Source organism: Mirounga angustirostris, unplaced genomic scaffold (assembly GCF_029215605.1).
Source record: "Mirounga angustirostris isolate CCGP_5_RB_7025 unplaced genomic scaffold, mMirAng1.0.hap1 SCAF_12, whole genome shotgun sequence".
NCBI lineage: Eukaryota > Metazoa > Chordata > Mammalia > Carnivora > Phocidae > Mirounga > Mirounga angustirostris.
In genome coordinates, this window is record NW_026991720.1 from 13642904 (window position 1) to 13657218 (window position 14315).

General features: G+C 52.4%; 1 protein-coding gene across 6 annotated transcripts in view; it reads left to right on the top strand.

The window, feature by feature from the left end:
* Positions 1-8428: 8428 nt before the first annotated feature.
* Positions 8429-14315, top strand: part of DENND2A (DENN domain containing 2A) — a 97266-nt gene continuing 91379 nt past the window's right edge. For 2 of the 6 annotated variants that reach the window (XR_010406340.1, XR_010406341.1), the window contains exon 1: positions 8430-8627. The gene's annotated coding sequence lies outside the window, so the exon portion shown is untranslated. Of the gene's footprint in view, positions 8628-9352; positions 11253-14315 lie in introns of those variants that run through there. The other 4 variants (XM_045864180.3, XM_045864177.3, XM_054505173.2 and 1 more) reach the window with 4 other exon arrangements.

Below are 14315 nucleotides of genomic sequence, written 5' to 3' on the forward strand. Positions count from 1 at the left end.
ATTTCTTAAGCAGAATCTAATATTATCAAGGCTCCATAATATGTATTAAAACTAGATATCATGCTAGGCCCCGGGACATGGAGACACAGGGAGACACACATCCTGCCCTTACAAGATGATCACTCATGAGGGAGACCCCGCAGGGGAACACATAATGTGCAATTTCAATGTGGCAAGAGCATGAAAGAAATGAAGAATTGGGAGAACCCCAAGGATGGCAGCTACTTTGGAGAGGAAGGTGTTCAGACATGTAAAGAATAAAGTCCTCAAGAGGAAGGAGTTGAGTGTGAGAATTTGGGAGCGGGGGTTGTTGGTTTGATTTAACCTTGAAGAACCAAAGAAGGTCATATGGCTCTAAACAGCGAGGGGGAGAGAAACAGAGGTGATGGTGAGGTTGGTAGGGGCTGTAGCCCCGTGTCAGAGGTGGTGATGGTCGTGGTGCTGGGTTAGAGGTGCAACTTCTCAAGGATCTATAGTTGCCCAAGCAGGTGAAGTTGAGGGATTCCTGGGGTCCATGTGACTGTCAATGAGGAGAATGATGTCATCCATATTCAGGCACATGGGCAGCAAAATCACACCGTTCTATCAAATATGAACCCTAACTCAGAATTTGTAAGGGCAGCCTTTAAAAATCACAGATGCGGGGCTCCTGGGTGGCTCAGTCGGTTAAGCGTCTGCCTTCAGCTCGGGTCATGGTCCCGGGGTCCTGGGATGGAGCCCCACATCGGGCTCCCTGCTCCACGGGAAGCCTGCTTCTCCCTCTCCCACTCCCCCTGCTCGTGTTCCCTCTCTCGCTGTGTCTCTCTCTGTCAAATAAATAAATAAATTCTTAAAAAAAAAAATTGCAGATGTTGATTTGCAGTCAAGCTGCTTCTCACATGGGTCATTTTATGTAATCTGGTTCAGGATTAGTAACAGCACAAATGTATGTGGGATGGTTAATGACTTAAGAGACTAAATACACAAACGGACACTGGCCAGTATATGACAGTAGAACTCAGACCCTCAGCCTCTGCAGCCACCGGCCCCGGACAATCAGGACTTGGTCAATGACTGCCAACTTCTCTAATTTTCGTCCCCCACTTCCATCCCAGGACCAACCAGAGAAAGCCAAATATCTTCTCCAAATCGATCACAGAGGATGCTCAGGCCTCCAGCTGCCTTGTGCCAACAACCGACAATTAGGGCACACCTGAAGCCTTTTTTTTTCCTCTATAAACCTAGCATTTGAGTCTTCGTGGGTATTTGAGTCTCTGCCACATGCAAGTGACGGTGGCTGACTTCCCTGCTATAGAAATCTCTGAATAAATAGCCTCTGTTTGTCCTCATTTGGGTGGACCCCGTTTTTTTCCCATAGAAATTTTCTTCACAGCTAAGCCAGCTAACTATTAACAGTTTCCAGTTCTTGGAGATGTTCCTGCTGTTGCTGTTGACCCTGGTACCACTAAGTGGCACCATTCGCTCGTGAAGTGCACCGAAGCTTCCTCCGCGTTCCCGGACCCCACCGAAAAGAATCGGGTGGGCGTGGAAAGAGAATGGCAAAGGCCCACCTGGCTGTGCTTATCTTTTCACAGGACCCAAATGACTGTGATTTTAGCATTTCCCTTGTAACATGGTTACACAGCAGATGGGATGCAGGGCAAGTACTTGTTCAAGACTCCCGGGGAAGAGGGTAGAGATGGGCAATGGGCTCAGCAAACAATTGTTGTCGACCTCAGCACGTTTCCCATTTGGGGCAGGATAATTCTTTGTTGTGTGTGGTGGGGGGAGGGGGGCGGCGAGAGGGAGGGGAAGCTGAACTGTGCTTTGTGGGATGTTTAGCAGCATCTCTGGCCTCTACCCACGTGATGCCAGAAACCGCCCCCCCACACACCACCTTTTCCAGACTATGACTTTAAAATACATCTTCCAACGTTGCCAGATGTCTCCTGGGGAACAAAGTTGCCCCTAGAGGAAAACCACAGGGCTTAGCTCCTGTGGGGGACAGTTCTCTGTTGAGACCCTTTCAGCAGTTCCCCCCTCAACACACACACACACACACACACACACACACACACTCGTTTTCTTCAGAACAGGGTATCAGGGAAGGGAAGCCCCTGAGCAGGCCTGCTGCAGCCCCCGATGCCTGAGGATCCCTGTGGGGAAGATGAGACCCAGCTTCCCCCTCCACTCCCACCCCAAACCTAGGGGATTGTTAGACAAATAAAAGTTCCAGGACTGACTCCCCCCAGGTCCCACTTGGTACACCTGGCCTGCAATCAGCTCCCAAGAGAATGGGACCCTGGCATGAAAATTCTGGCCCTGGGCCACCCACCTACAGCTGCTCCTCAAACCCGTAGAGTAGGACTACCCGAAACAGCGCTGGAGAAGGAGGACACTGAGGGAGGAGGCTGCCACAGGCTCGCCCACCTCCCTCCGCACGTGTGGCAGCGATTCTCACAGCCCTCCCTCGCGTGGGCTCCCTGGCCGCCTTCCCGCTTCCTCCTTTCTTTCTCCTTAGTGGGGTTGTCATGGGAATTTGTCCTCCCCCGGGTCCCACCTTCTGGCTTGCTAGGGTTGCTCCAGCACGCCCCAGGGGCAGGTGCTGTCCTTGTGCAAATGCCCAGTGGTGGGGGCAGGTCCCCTCCCTCCTCGATGAGGGGCTTGGCTGTGCCCAACCGAGAGGTCCCTTCCCGCTCTGCTCTGCTGCTCCCCGGCCTTCTACGTCTCTGCTCGCAAGTCGGCCACGTGAACACAGTGGCTCCCGCCCGTGGTCCTAGTGGCTGAGCAGCAGGGTTTGTCCTGGGTTAGACTGCTGGGCCCTTCCGGGCTCTGGCCCTCATTCGCAGTGGCCTTGGGCAAGGCACCTACCTCTTTTGGGCTGTTTCTTCACTGATAAAAGAGGCTGACACTAGAACCTGCCTCCTAGGTGATCTCCGCAAAGCCTTAGCTTTAGCTGGCACACAACCAGCCATACAGGAAAAAGCAGAAAGGGTGAGAACTGGCAGCTGCTATTTTTTGCCTATTTGAGAAGGCAGGGAGCTGGGGACGGCCTGAGAGCCAACTGCCCTGATCTCCCCAGACACCTGAGACCCACGAAAGGGAGTAGCCAAGCCCAGGCCACACTGCTATCTAGGCTGGTCAGATGTCACCTGGCTCGCCTTTAAGACAGTATTTTTTATTCTGCTCTAAGTTGATCTGAGAGATACAGGAAGTGGATCAGATATTAGGGCCCCCCAGAAGCATGTTCCTTCAAGGTGTGGCCTCTAAGAGGCAGTCCAGTTATTTGGAGGCCTGAAGGCTGAGATCAGGGCTGGGGGGACATTAGCAAGGGGGGGATGAGCTGGCGGGTTTTGAGTCTATGCGTGCAGCTCGCAGCTCATAATGTTGTGTGATGAAAATGTTTGGAGGGATTCTCCTTCTCCCACACCTCCCTCAGGTTTGAGGAGGCTGTCTAGCTGGCTGGGAAGTAGGTCAGGAAAGCTCTGAGAAGCAAGCTGTGAGAGTCTTACGTCCTCAGGCCAGTCTAGAGCTGGTCCGACTGTCCTAGCGTGTTCTGCAATCACAGCGAACAGGAAGATCTACAGCTGCTCAGACGCAGAAATCTGTGACTCAAAAAAAAGAGAATCTAAATCACCACACTCTGTTCCCTTCCTTCATGTTCAACTGGGTCTCCCAAAAGGAACAGAAAAGAATATAAGTAGAGGGTATTTGGCATGGCAGCCTGACATTTGAGAGGGCCTAATGGTGAACGCTGCAGAATGTCCATGACTTTGTTCTCTGCTTTCGGTCATAAACACACCAATCCTTGTAAAGCTATGAATGCCTTAATTCTTTGTTGGGGAAAAAAATGACCCTCCAAAGCCAGGGGCATAGAAGCGCAACAGATGGTTCTTAGGCAAAATTCTGTTATTGTGTTACTTGCCAATTCAGTGATTCTTTGAGATTTCCAGTGGTACCCTGACAAATGTCGCTTACTCCACAGCGCCCCCAATGGGCCCCCACAGCTGCCCATCTTCAGCCCCAGTGTGGGAGGTAGAAGGCCCCAGAGCACCCAGAGAGAGGAAGAGAGGGTACAAACAGATCTCAGCCAAAGACCCGCCCTTCACAGCAGGAGAGGATGAAGGAGCCTGGGGCCCTCAGTCTGGGCCCTGCTCACCCCTTCCCCTGGGTGGCCTCCGCGGCCCCTCACACCCACCCCCTCCCTTTCCACACCTCCTGGATGACATTTGATTGGGACCAAGAACAAACCAAACCTGGGTTTGAGATTTGGGTGGGATGGTTGGCTTGGTTTTGTTTCCTCAGAGGGAGGCAGATGAGGGTTGTGGTGGATGGGAAGGAACTCGTATCCAGCTGTCTCTAGGCAGGAGAAAATGGGCCAAAGATGGGATTGCAATGGAATGAAAAGGGAAGGAGGGAAAGGGCTGCCTAAGGAGGACAAGAGCAGGGGAGCCCTGCTGCTGGTGAGCTCACATCAGCCACTGGAGTGACGTGGAAGAGCTTTCCCAAGAGCATTTCAAGGTGAGGCTGTGGATTTTTCCCTGCCCCTAAAATAAGTTCCTTCCTTGCTCGGCCGCATCCAGTTGTCACAGGCCTGCGCATAAGTGAATGACTGCTCTCCCCACACCAGCTCTCTGCATAAAAGAATAGGAACAACACCCAAACCTCTTGTCTGTTCTCTGCTGAGTGTATACCTTTCCACTATGAGCTGGCAGGCAGGTGGCCGTGACCCAGAAGAGGGCTTGCTGTGACGTGAGGGCTGAGAAGGAAAGGGTCCCAGTGACCCAAGCAGGGGTCACCCAGTCTCTAAGGAGGGGTGTCAGAAATTCCTGGAGGAACTGCACCACCTCTGCCTTCCAGAGGGGAAAGCATAACCACAACGTGGGTTGAACGCTGATCCAGAAACCCCCGTCCAGAGTGGCTGGCACTGGGCAGAACCCCGGCTCTCAGGCAAAGCTGGTGTAAAAAAGAACATGGCTTGAGCCAGATGGGCCTAGGCTAGTGCGACCTCAATTAAAGCACATAACCTCTTGGAACTTCGTTTTCCCACCCATAAAATATTAGGGCTGATAGTTAATTGCTCACAAGTGTGGGGAGGATTATGCGACATGACATATGTGAAGTTGCTGGAATGAAAGACTCTCGGTAAATGTTTAGCATCCAAAGGGAATTTGAATGGAAATGAAACAATTTGGGGGAGAGGAGTTGGTCAAAGGCTCCTTTTCAGGCTCTCTCCCCATCTTAATCAGGCTAGCCTCCTTCATCGGCCCTCGGTTCTCCTTCACCTGGTTTATAGGTGAGATGAAGCAGGCTCTGTGCCTGATACGAGAGGAGGAAAACGGCCTGCTCCCATCTGCTGAATTCTGAACACCTCTGTTCTCTTGCAACGAGAGAGAGAGATTAGGAACATAACAAACAGGAGGTAACTGAGAGTGCCCCCAATCTCCCAGGCCCAGGACTACCCCCTTTGCTTGCTGACCTGCTTTAATCACCACAACGGGATAAAGTCGGTTATAACTGTTCCTAATTCCACCTTACAGTTGGAGACCCTGAGACTTAGAGGCAAAGCCACCTGCCCCAGAGCCCGCACTCCTCAACAGGATGCTGAAGGAAGGGGAGGGAGGGGTAGGAGAGGTTCCGCAGTTCTCCATGGTTGTTCTAGGTGGAAAAAGCAGATTCAAGATCAAGTCGGGGCACCTGGGTGGCTCAGTCGATTAAACATCTGCCTTCGGCTCAGGTCATGATCCCAGGGTCCTGGGATTGAGTCCCGCATCAGGCTCCCTGCTTAGCAGGGAGCCTGCTTCTCCCTCTCCCTGCCGTTTCCCCTGCTTATGCTCTCGCTGATAAATAGATAGATAGATAGATAGATAGATAGATAGATAGATAGATAAAATATATATTAAAAAAAAAAACTAAGAAAAATCAACTCTGCCTCCCTCCTCCCTTCTGCACCTTTCCTGACTTGAGGCCAGGCAGTATCTCCTACCCTAGGCCTCATTTTCCCACATGGAGAGAAGCTGAGGACCGACCAGGAGGGCTGGGGGCACGGTTGGAGCAGTGTCATGACCTGGGAGGAGTGGGACCACGGAGAGGGTCTTCCAGGCTCCAGTGTACCGCCCCCACCTTGGACGGCTACCCCAGCCTCTGGAGCTGGAGAACCAGGGTTTGGGACAGACCAGAGCTCCAGGGAGCCAGCAGAGACAGGGCCATACAGGAAAGGAGGGACCCTGCCATGGCAACAGAGCCATTGAATGGCTCAGGGACAGGAGCAGCCATGGGGTTGGGGGCTGTGACAGGCAGGCAGGGAAGGAAACTTGCAAAGCACAGGCCCCAGCCTCACTCATCAGAGTCTGGCCCCATGAGCTGAGGCAGGGAATTTTTCTAAAACAAGTTAGTGTCTAGAACTCAAAGATGACGGCGCAGATGGAGTGGCAGCCACTACTGAGGAGCTCCCCAGCCTCCTCTCTGGTTTGTCCACCTGACATGTGCCTGGCAATCTGGAAGCCACAACATCGAAGGTGGCCGGCCTGCTGCGTGCCCTGGCTCGGGGGAGGTAGCCAGCTGGGCTCCCAGTTGTTCCCCACTTGCCATTTGCTCTACTTTGCCAGTTTGCCTCATGACACCCCAGAACCCCGGGACTAATTAACCCTAAAGAAGCCAAGTTTTTGATCTTTTTTTTAGAAAGTGAAAATGTATTAAATGATGCTTCAACAAACAAAACAATAATTTAAATGCTTATAATTTGGGGGCACCTGGGTGGCTCGGTGGGTTGAACGTCTGTCTGTCTCTTGATTTGGGTTCAGGTACTGATCTCAGGGTCGTGGGATCAAGCTCGGCAACCGGCTCCAAACTCAGCGCAGAGTCTGCTCCAGACTCTCTCTCTCTCTCTCCCTCTGCCCCTCCCCCCACTTGCCCACTCTCTATCTCCCTCTAAAATAAATAAATAAAATCTTTAAAGATCTTTATTTATTTGACAAAGAGAGAGCAGAGAGAGAGCATGAGTGGGGGTGAGGAGTAGAGGGAGAGGGATAAGCAGACTCCCCGCTGATCCCAGGACCATGAGATCATGACCTAAGCCAAAAAGGCAGATGCTCAACCGACTGAGCCACCCAGGTGCCCCCATAAATAAAATCTTTAAAAATTAATAAATAAGTGCCTATACTTTTTTTTAAAAGTGCTAGTACCTTGCAAATTTTTATTCTGAAAGTTTACTGAGCTTAGTTGAAATGGGTATGGCATGATGGAGTTTAGGAAGCTATAACAAGCTCTAGAAAAGCTTCGAAGATCTCACAGAATGAGCAAAACCCTCAGCTAAGAAGGAGACAGTTTTTTCCTGTGCCTTTGCTATCTAAATCAGTCCCTCAAATCTTGGGCCCCCAGTTTACAGGGACAGCCAAGACAGTATCTGATGTTCCCCCTGTTCCGCAATCCTTTCTTTCCTTCTCTCTCCTGCACACCCCTTTCGTGGATTTATAGGCTAAGCCTCTATCTCCCCTCTCCCCCTTGCCTGAGCTTTAGACCCTTCCTTCTAGGGGCCCCTGCGCTAAAGACAAGAGTGACTTTCCTCTGGTATAGAGATGAGCCTGGAGGCTTCCCCCCAGACCCATAAATCACCACTGTCAGCTCCATCTCCCTTTCATCAGGGAACTCCTCGGCTCAAACACATTGCGTGGCCCCCCATTGTCCTCAGCATAAAAAGCCCACAACACTTGCGCGTGTGCTTCTTATGTGGCAGTCCTAACTCCTGCGATCTGTGTTCCTTGACTGTTTGTCCTACGTGAGTGGGGGCAGCGGGCCCTATAAAGCCATTGCCCCTCTGGGAATCTTTTCCTGACTCCCCTCCCGGCGCGGCTCGGGAACCCATGCGCCCCGCGCTCGCGGCCCCCGGGCTTTCATTGCCTGGACCCTGGTTGTCGGAGCCGCAGCCGGAACGCAAGCTGCAAGGGGCAGGGGTGGCGGCTGCCTCGTTGTCTGGGGTGTCGCGGCCCCCGGCGCCGCGCCTGAGCCCTAGTAGGTGCCCCATGAACGCGCTAGGCGACCGGAGCGAACGGAGGTGGGGGTGCAGGGACTGTCGCCGCCCCTTCCGTGCCCGCGTCTGAGGGTCCGAGCCGCCGCCGAGCGCGGCGCGCCGACAGCTGCCCGGCGGAGATGCAGAACGCCCGGCGCTGGGTCTCCAGCAAAGAAAGGGTTAAGCCTCCAGAAACAGCCCCCCCCCCCACCCCCAAAGGCGAGGGGAAGAGTCCGGCAGAAGGTCCTGTTTACCGGAGCCGCTCGAGTCCGCGCGGCCCTGGGAGAGGCGTTGCCGTGGCAACGGGCCGGGCGCCCGCCAGCTGCGGATGAGCTCACTGGAGCGGCGGCGGCGGCGGCGGCGGGCGGGGGGCGGCGGCGGCGGGGCGCGCGGCCCGGCGGAGAGGACGCGGCAGCCGGCCGAGCCCGCCCTCCACTCGCGCACAGCCGCGGCCGGGCGGCGGGCACGCGAGCGGAGGGCGCGCGGCTCGCCGGGCGCCGGCAGAGGCCCGGCCGACACCAGGGCGGAGGGCCGCGGGCCATGGCGCCCCGGGCCCCCGCCGCCCCCGCCCGCCGCCCCCGCCCGCCCGGGCGTCCCCGCGCTGCGCCCCGGAGCCCGCGGAGCCGCGGCCCGCCGGGAGGTAGGGCCGGGCCGGGGGGGGGCAGGGGGAACCGAGGAGGGGGCGCGCGGGCCGGGGGGCGGGGGGGGCGCCGCGGGGGGGACGCGCCGGCGGTGGGGAAGGGAGGAGGCGGTGGGAGCTGCCCCGGTCCGGAGCGGGCCAGTGGCTGCTTGCAGACCGAAGACCGGGTCTCCCGCGTGCGGACGTGGGGACCGAGGCGCTTCAGGCCGACCTGTGGGACTTGAGCAAAGTACTGGCCAGACGGCCTCGGGGGGCTCGGGAAGACTTTCAGGGCCGAGGGGGGAAGCCGTTGTCCCGCGCCTCGGAAACCTGCAGAAACTGGGCAGAGCCCCGGCTGGGTCCCAGGGGGCGTGAGAGAGAGAGAGAGAGAGAGTGTGTGTGTGTGTGTGTGTGTGTGTAGAGAAGGCATCGAGTGGGGCTGAGCAGCCAGACACCCCTCCACACACACACACACACACACACACACACACACACACACACACTGTGGTCAGCATTTGCAGTCTTGGGAAAGCAGGAGGGTAAAGTTGAGCAAATGATCTTATTTCTCCCACTTTGCCCCTAAGGATGGAGTTGGGAGCAGATGGAACCCAGGGGGAGTCTCTTAACAACACGAGATACAACAATGTTTAGGAGGGATCACAGAGAGCTGGATTCAAACCCCTGAGGAGAGCCAGACCTCAGCGGCGGAGTCCTTTGGCGGAGGGGACCCGGTGGGGAAGCGGGGCATGGCTGGGGAAAGGGAAGTGCGGCGACTGTGCTTTAACCAGCTGGTGCTGGGGAAGGAGCTAGCGGAATTCTAGCCGGTGTGGAGACGTGCTTCAGGGATGGGACTTCTCTAACGTTCCCAAGGACTCAGGTAATAATGGCCCCGGGGTAGTAGGCTTTTAATGGGCTCTCTACCGTAATTTTGTTATTAAACTCTTGCACCCTTGGTTACAACTTAAAAGAACAAAATCCTTTTTGCTTGCATCATCGAGTATTGAACACACCAAAGGAGTGGAGTAGAAAGTCTTCGGGGTGGGCTGCTTTGGTGGAGCAGAATTCTGTGAGAAGTCAAAGGCAAACAGTGACTGTTTTTGAGGAAGGGTAGTAAAATGTCTGGCGGAGGAAGATGGCCTTAGGTAAGCCTCCCTGGGTTGTGTAATCATTCACTTAACAGCTCTGTGCTAGCCATTAGGAACAAACACAGAAAGGAATAAGATATCTCTCTTACTTCCAGAAACAACCATCCTAGTTGGGTAGTCAAAAAATTAAAACTAGGGGCGCCTGGCTGGCTCAGTCGGTAGAGCATGGGATTCTTGATCTCGGGGTTGTTGAGTTCAAGCCCCACATTCAGTACAGAGATTACTTAAAAATAAAATCTTAAAAAAAAAATTTCAAACCAGTCCTAGGGTGGCCTGGCTATGAGCGCTGCATGCTAGAGGAGCCCAGAGCAGGGCCACCCAGCTCAGGGGAGGCCCACAGACGAGGTAATGCTGGGACTGAGCGCTGAGAACCTCTTCACTGGGAAAACAAAGCAGGGAAGTTTGTTCCAGCCTGAGGGAACAGAAAGCTCAAAGTCACCAAAAGGGAAGGAGGGGATGGTAAGTGTGGGGAGAGTTCACAGTGTGCCCCCAGAGGGAAGGAGGATCTCACTGAAGCTGGAGTGATGAGTTCAGCGTGGTGTCCTAGAAAGTCTGCTCTGGTGGTTGGGTGGGGGCCTGAAGGATGTGACCAAGGCCACGCAGTGCCCAGGCCAGAGTTACTGACACAGAGAAGATTGGCAATGCTGAAGAAGGATGGAAGGATCCAAGAGATAAAGAGGTGGGACCTGGTGACAGGCTCCGGTGCAGGTAAGGTAACTTAGACCAAAACTAAGTGCCCAAAAGCTCAGGAGAAAACAAAGCAAAGCAAAAGGAATGGATATTTTGAGTGGCCTGAGTTTAGCAGATTACAACACTTGGACAGTGAATTCGGCTCTAAATTTTCTGGCAGCTTCGAGACAAACAAAAATACACTGAATTGCACAGTTTGGGATTTTGGACAACAGAAAGCTTACAAATTAATTTTCAGAACAAAATTTTTCCTGGAATTAACTCAACAGGGAATTTGTCATGAGGAACTTTGTGTAAAGACTAAAGAGTGACATAGAAAAAAAATCTTCATTGTTGGTGTTACAAAAGATGGGAAGATAAAATTCCGCGTGACTATCTTCCTATACCATCTTCCTGTTATGACTTGGGAACTCGCTTGCATTTCTGTGGGCTGCTGAGTGTCGCTCAGGCTTGTGGGCAGTGGCGGGGCAGGCAGCTGGAGCCAGGGGAATTCTGTGTGGAGGAGCCCATTTTCTCAAGTGGAGGAAGAAGTGACACGAGCTCTGATGGATGTAGAGAGCAGAGCTCTGATGGATGTAGAGAGCAAAGCACGCCGGGTGCCCACCATGACAGAAAGGAAGCAAGTCACAGAATGGTCCACAGCCCGCTGGGCTGAGACTCTGGTCTGGTGAAGGGTCCACTAGGGCAGCGTGCATCCGGAAATCCTGACCAAAGGAAAATGGGGAGTGAGAGCAGCATTTGAGGATTCCGCTCCGATGGGCAGAGCACTTCCCCCACCGTGGTCCAAGTCTTTCTACCCTCAGACCTGATGGTAAGCCTGCTTCTCGGCAGTAGGGAAAGGGTGGGACTCAGGAGACCAGAGATTCACTCCAGAGTGCGAGTGTAGCCAGGGAGGGTGGGAATCTTGTTTGCTGCAACTCAAGGAATGTCGCTGAAGAGCAGGGAGAGTGAGCCGAGAGAGCCAAGCGGGGATGTTCTGCAGACTCAGTCACCAGTCTCCTGGCCGGGCCCTTCCCTTTCCTTTCTGCAGAAGGGACAGAACCTGCAGAATCCACGTCAATGCATGGCTTCTGTTGAACCCATTTCTTGCTCATTTTAGATGTCTTAAATTAGCACTGAGTAGGTACGAGATTCTACTCCCCAAGCCCCACCACGTTTCTTAACATTTTTAACTCAGGGTGCACATTAGAACACTTAAATGTCCTGGGCGAGCATTTTTTTAAAAAATGGATGCCTGCACCCGATCCTAGATGGATTAAATAAAAATCTCTGAGAATGGGCTCTGGGCATCAGGATTTTTGAAAGGTCACAGGTGATTTTAAGGTACAGCCAGAGGTGAGAGTGGCTGATTTAACAGTCACATAAAGGGTTCCTCCCAGCAGGGGACAGAAATCTCAGATTCCAAAAGCAAGGACCCCATAAAATTTAAAATTAGAAGCCTGTTACTCATTATGAAATAATGGCCGATTAGCCTTCAACGTCAGGATTTAAAGTCAGCTTGAACAGATACAGATAAGAAGGGTAGCGGCAGACACATTCATGGGAAGCTTCGTGTGTATGTGAAGTATTTTTTTAAAAATAGGAATTCAAGGGCGCCTGGGTGGCTCAGATGGTTGAGCGTCTGCCTTCGGCTCATGTCATGATCCCAGGGTCCTGGGATCGAGTCCCGCATCGGGCTCTCTGCTCCTTGGGAGCCTGCTTCTCCCTCTGCCTCTCTCTCTTTGTCTCTCATGAATAAATAAATAAAAATCTTTAAAAAAAAAAAAAAGGAATTCAAAAGCATAATCACAAGGCGCCTGTAGTTAGAGCTGTCTGATGCAATTGTATGCAGTGCTGCACCTTAGCCTGAACTGAAAAGCTTTGGCACCTCTCTCTTTTTGCCTGGAACCCACTGAAGTCTACTTTTCTTGAGTGCCGAGCCTCTGAGTTCTGGGTTCTTTCTACTTGCCTCCTGATACTCAAGTATATTTGTTTTCTGACCCATGTCTTCTGGATTGGAAAAAAGCTGGGAGGGGGTGACTGGGTGGCTCAGATGGTTAAGCGTCTGCCTTCGGCTCAGGTCATGATTCCAGGGTCCTGGGATAGAGTCCCACGTTGGGCTCCCTGTTCAGTGCAGAGACTGTGCTTCTCCCTCTCCCTCTGCCACTCTCCCTGCTCATGCTCTCTCTCTCTCTCTGTATCTCTGTGTCTCAAGTGAATAAATAAAATCTTTAAAAAAAAAAAGCTGGGAGAATTAGTTTGCAATTGAACATCCATAAGGTCTCAATCAAAAGGAAGAATCTATAAGGGTTGAATTTTGCATCTCTGACAGGATAATAGGGGAAAATTTTGAGGCTCAGTGACTTTCCCAACAACACTCAAATACACCTTGCAGGCATTCATTTCTTTGGCTGTGGGCAAAGTTGACTCAGCTTCCTTTACTCTCTCTGGAACCCCAGCCCCTTCTTTTTTGCTTCCTGAGGACCTGTGGAATTTGTCACATGTACTCATGAGTGACCAAGGTTATGTCATGCCCAGTCTCCTGTGTCCAGGCATGGACCCTTCTTCCTCCACAGAGCCAGATGGCCTCCATGGGTACCCCAGGCTCTCTTCATTTATTTTTATTTAAGATTTTATTTATTTGTCAGAGAGAGAGAGAGAACACAAGCAGGGGGAGGGTCAGAGGGAGAAACAGGCTTCCCGCTGAGCAGAGAGCCTGATGCGGGGCTCGATTCCAGGACCCTGGGAAAGTGACCTGAGCTGAAGGCCGATGCTTAACCAACTGAGCCCCCCAGGCGTCCCACCCCATACTCTCTTTAACCCACACACACTGGCTACCAAACAGAAGGACTGACAAGCACATCTGCCCCTTTAGTTATAGGAGGCAAGTCAGTGCCTGGAACTGAGGCAAGCGATTACTCAGTTTTCTAGAATTGATGTCCAAAGACGAATATGTTGGGAAGCCAGAGTCAGACCATCTTTTACGCTCTTGTTAAGATCATTGTCTGAGCTGAGCAAAAATGTATCCTGTCGACTCTCAGCTTGCCTAGAAGTTAAGCCCTTTGCCATCTGCAGCCCAGAAGGGCTTTGTCTTTGGCTTCCCTTTGACACATCCATCCTTGGCCTACAGTCGACTGGAAGAGAGGTGAGCCCCAAACTCCCCTTCTAACAGGCTGAACTGCCAAAAACTGTTATCTTTTTCCCCCTGGTCTTAGGGAAGGAAGGGATGAGTCACCTTCATGGCAAGCTCAGGGAAGAGGTTAACTTCCCTTAGTAATGGGGAACAAGAGGTTTCATGCTCCCCTTCAGAAGGAAATGAGAGCAGGATCGAGCTGGAGAGTGGGGTCAGGACAGGAAATTGTGACCGTGACCATCCTTCCATGGTACCCAGGGCTGAGTGTCTTATCAGCAGGACTTGTCAGACCAGTTCAAACACAGTATCAAATGCATTTCCTTTGGTGGTTTTGTTTTCTTAAAAAGTGTACTTTAAAATTGTAAGATTGCTTTTATATACATCGTTGTATATATACATATATCTTTCTGTGTACACTGTGAAAGTTCTGCTTGTTGGAAAACATTTAAGCAATACGTAAAAAGAATAAAACGAAAAAATGAAAGTTTACCCCATACCATCTCCCTCCTTGGAGGCAATCACTGTTTGGTATATATCCCAAGCCCTCCTAGATTTTTCTTCCCTTTGCATGTAATATGTTTGCTTGCAGAAATGGATGCATGCTGTCACAATTGAACAGTGGTTTGTGAGAATAATTCCATGGGGGACATACATAGTCCCATCCTTCCCCGCCCCCCCCCCCCCCCCACCGCCCCAGCCACCTAGAGTTCCTTCTGTGTGGATCGCCTTCATTTGTTTAACACATTACCTGTTTATGAGCCC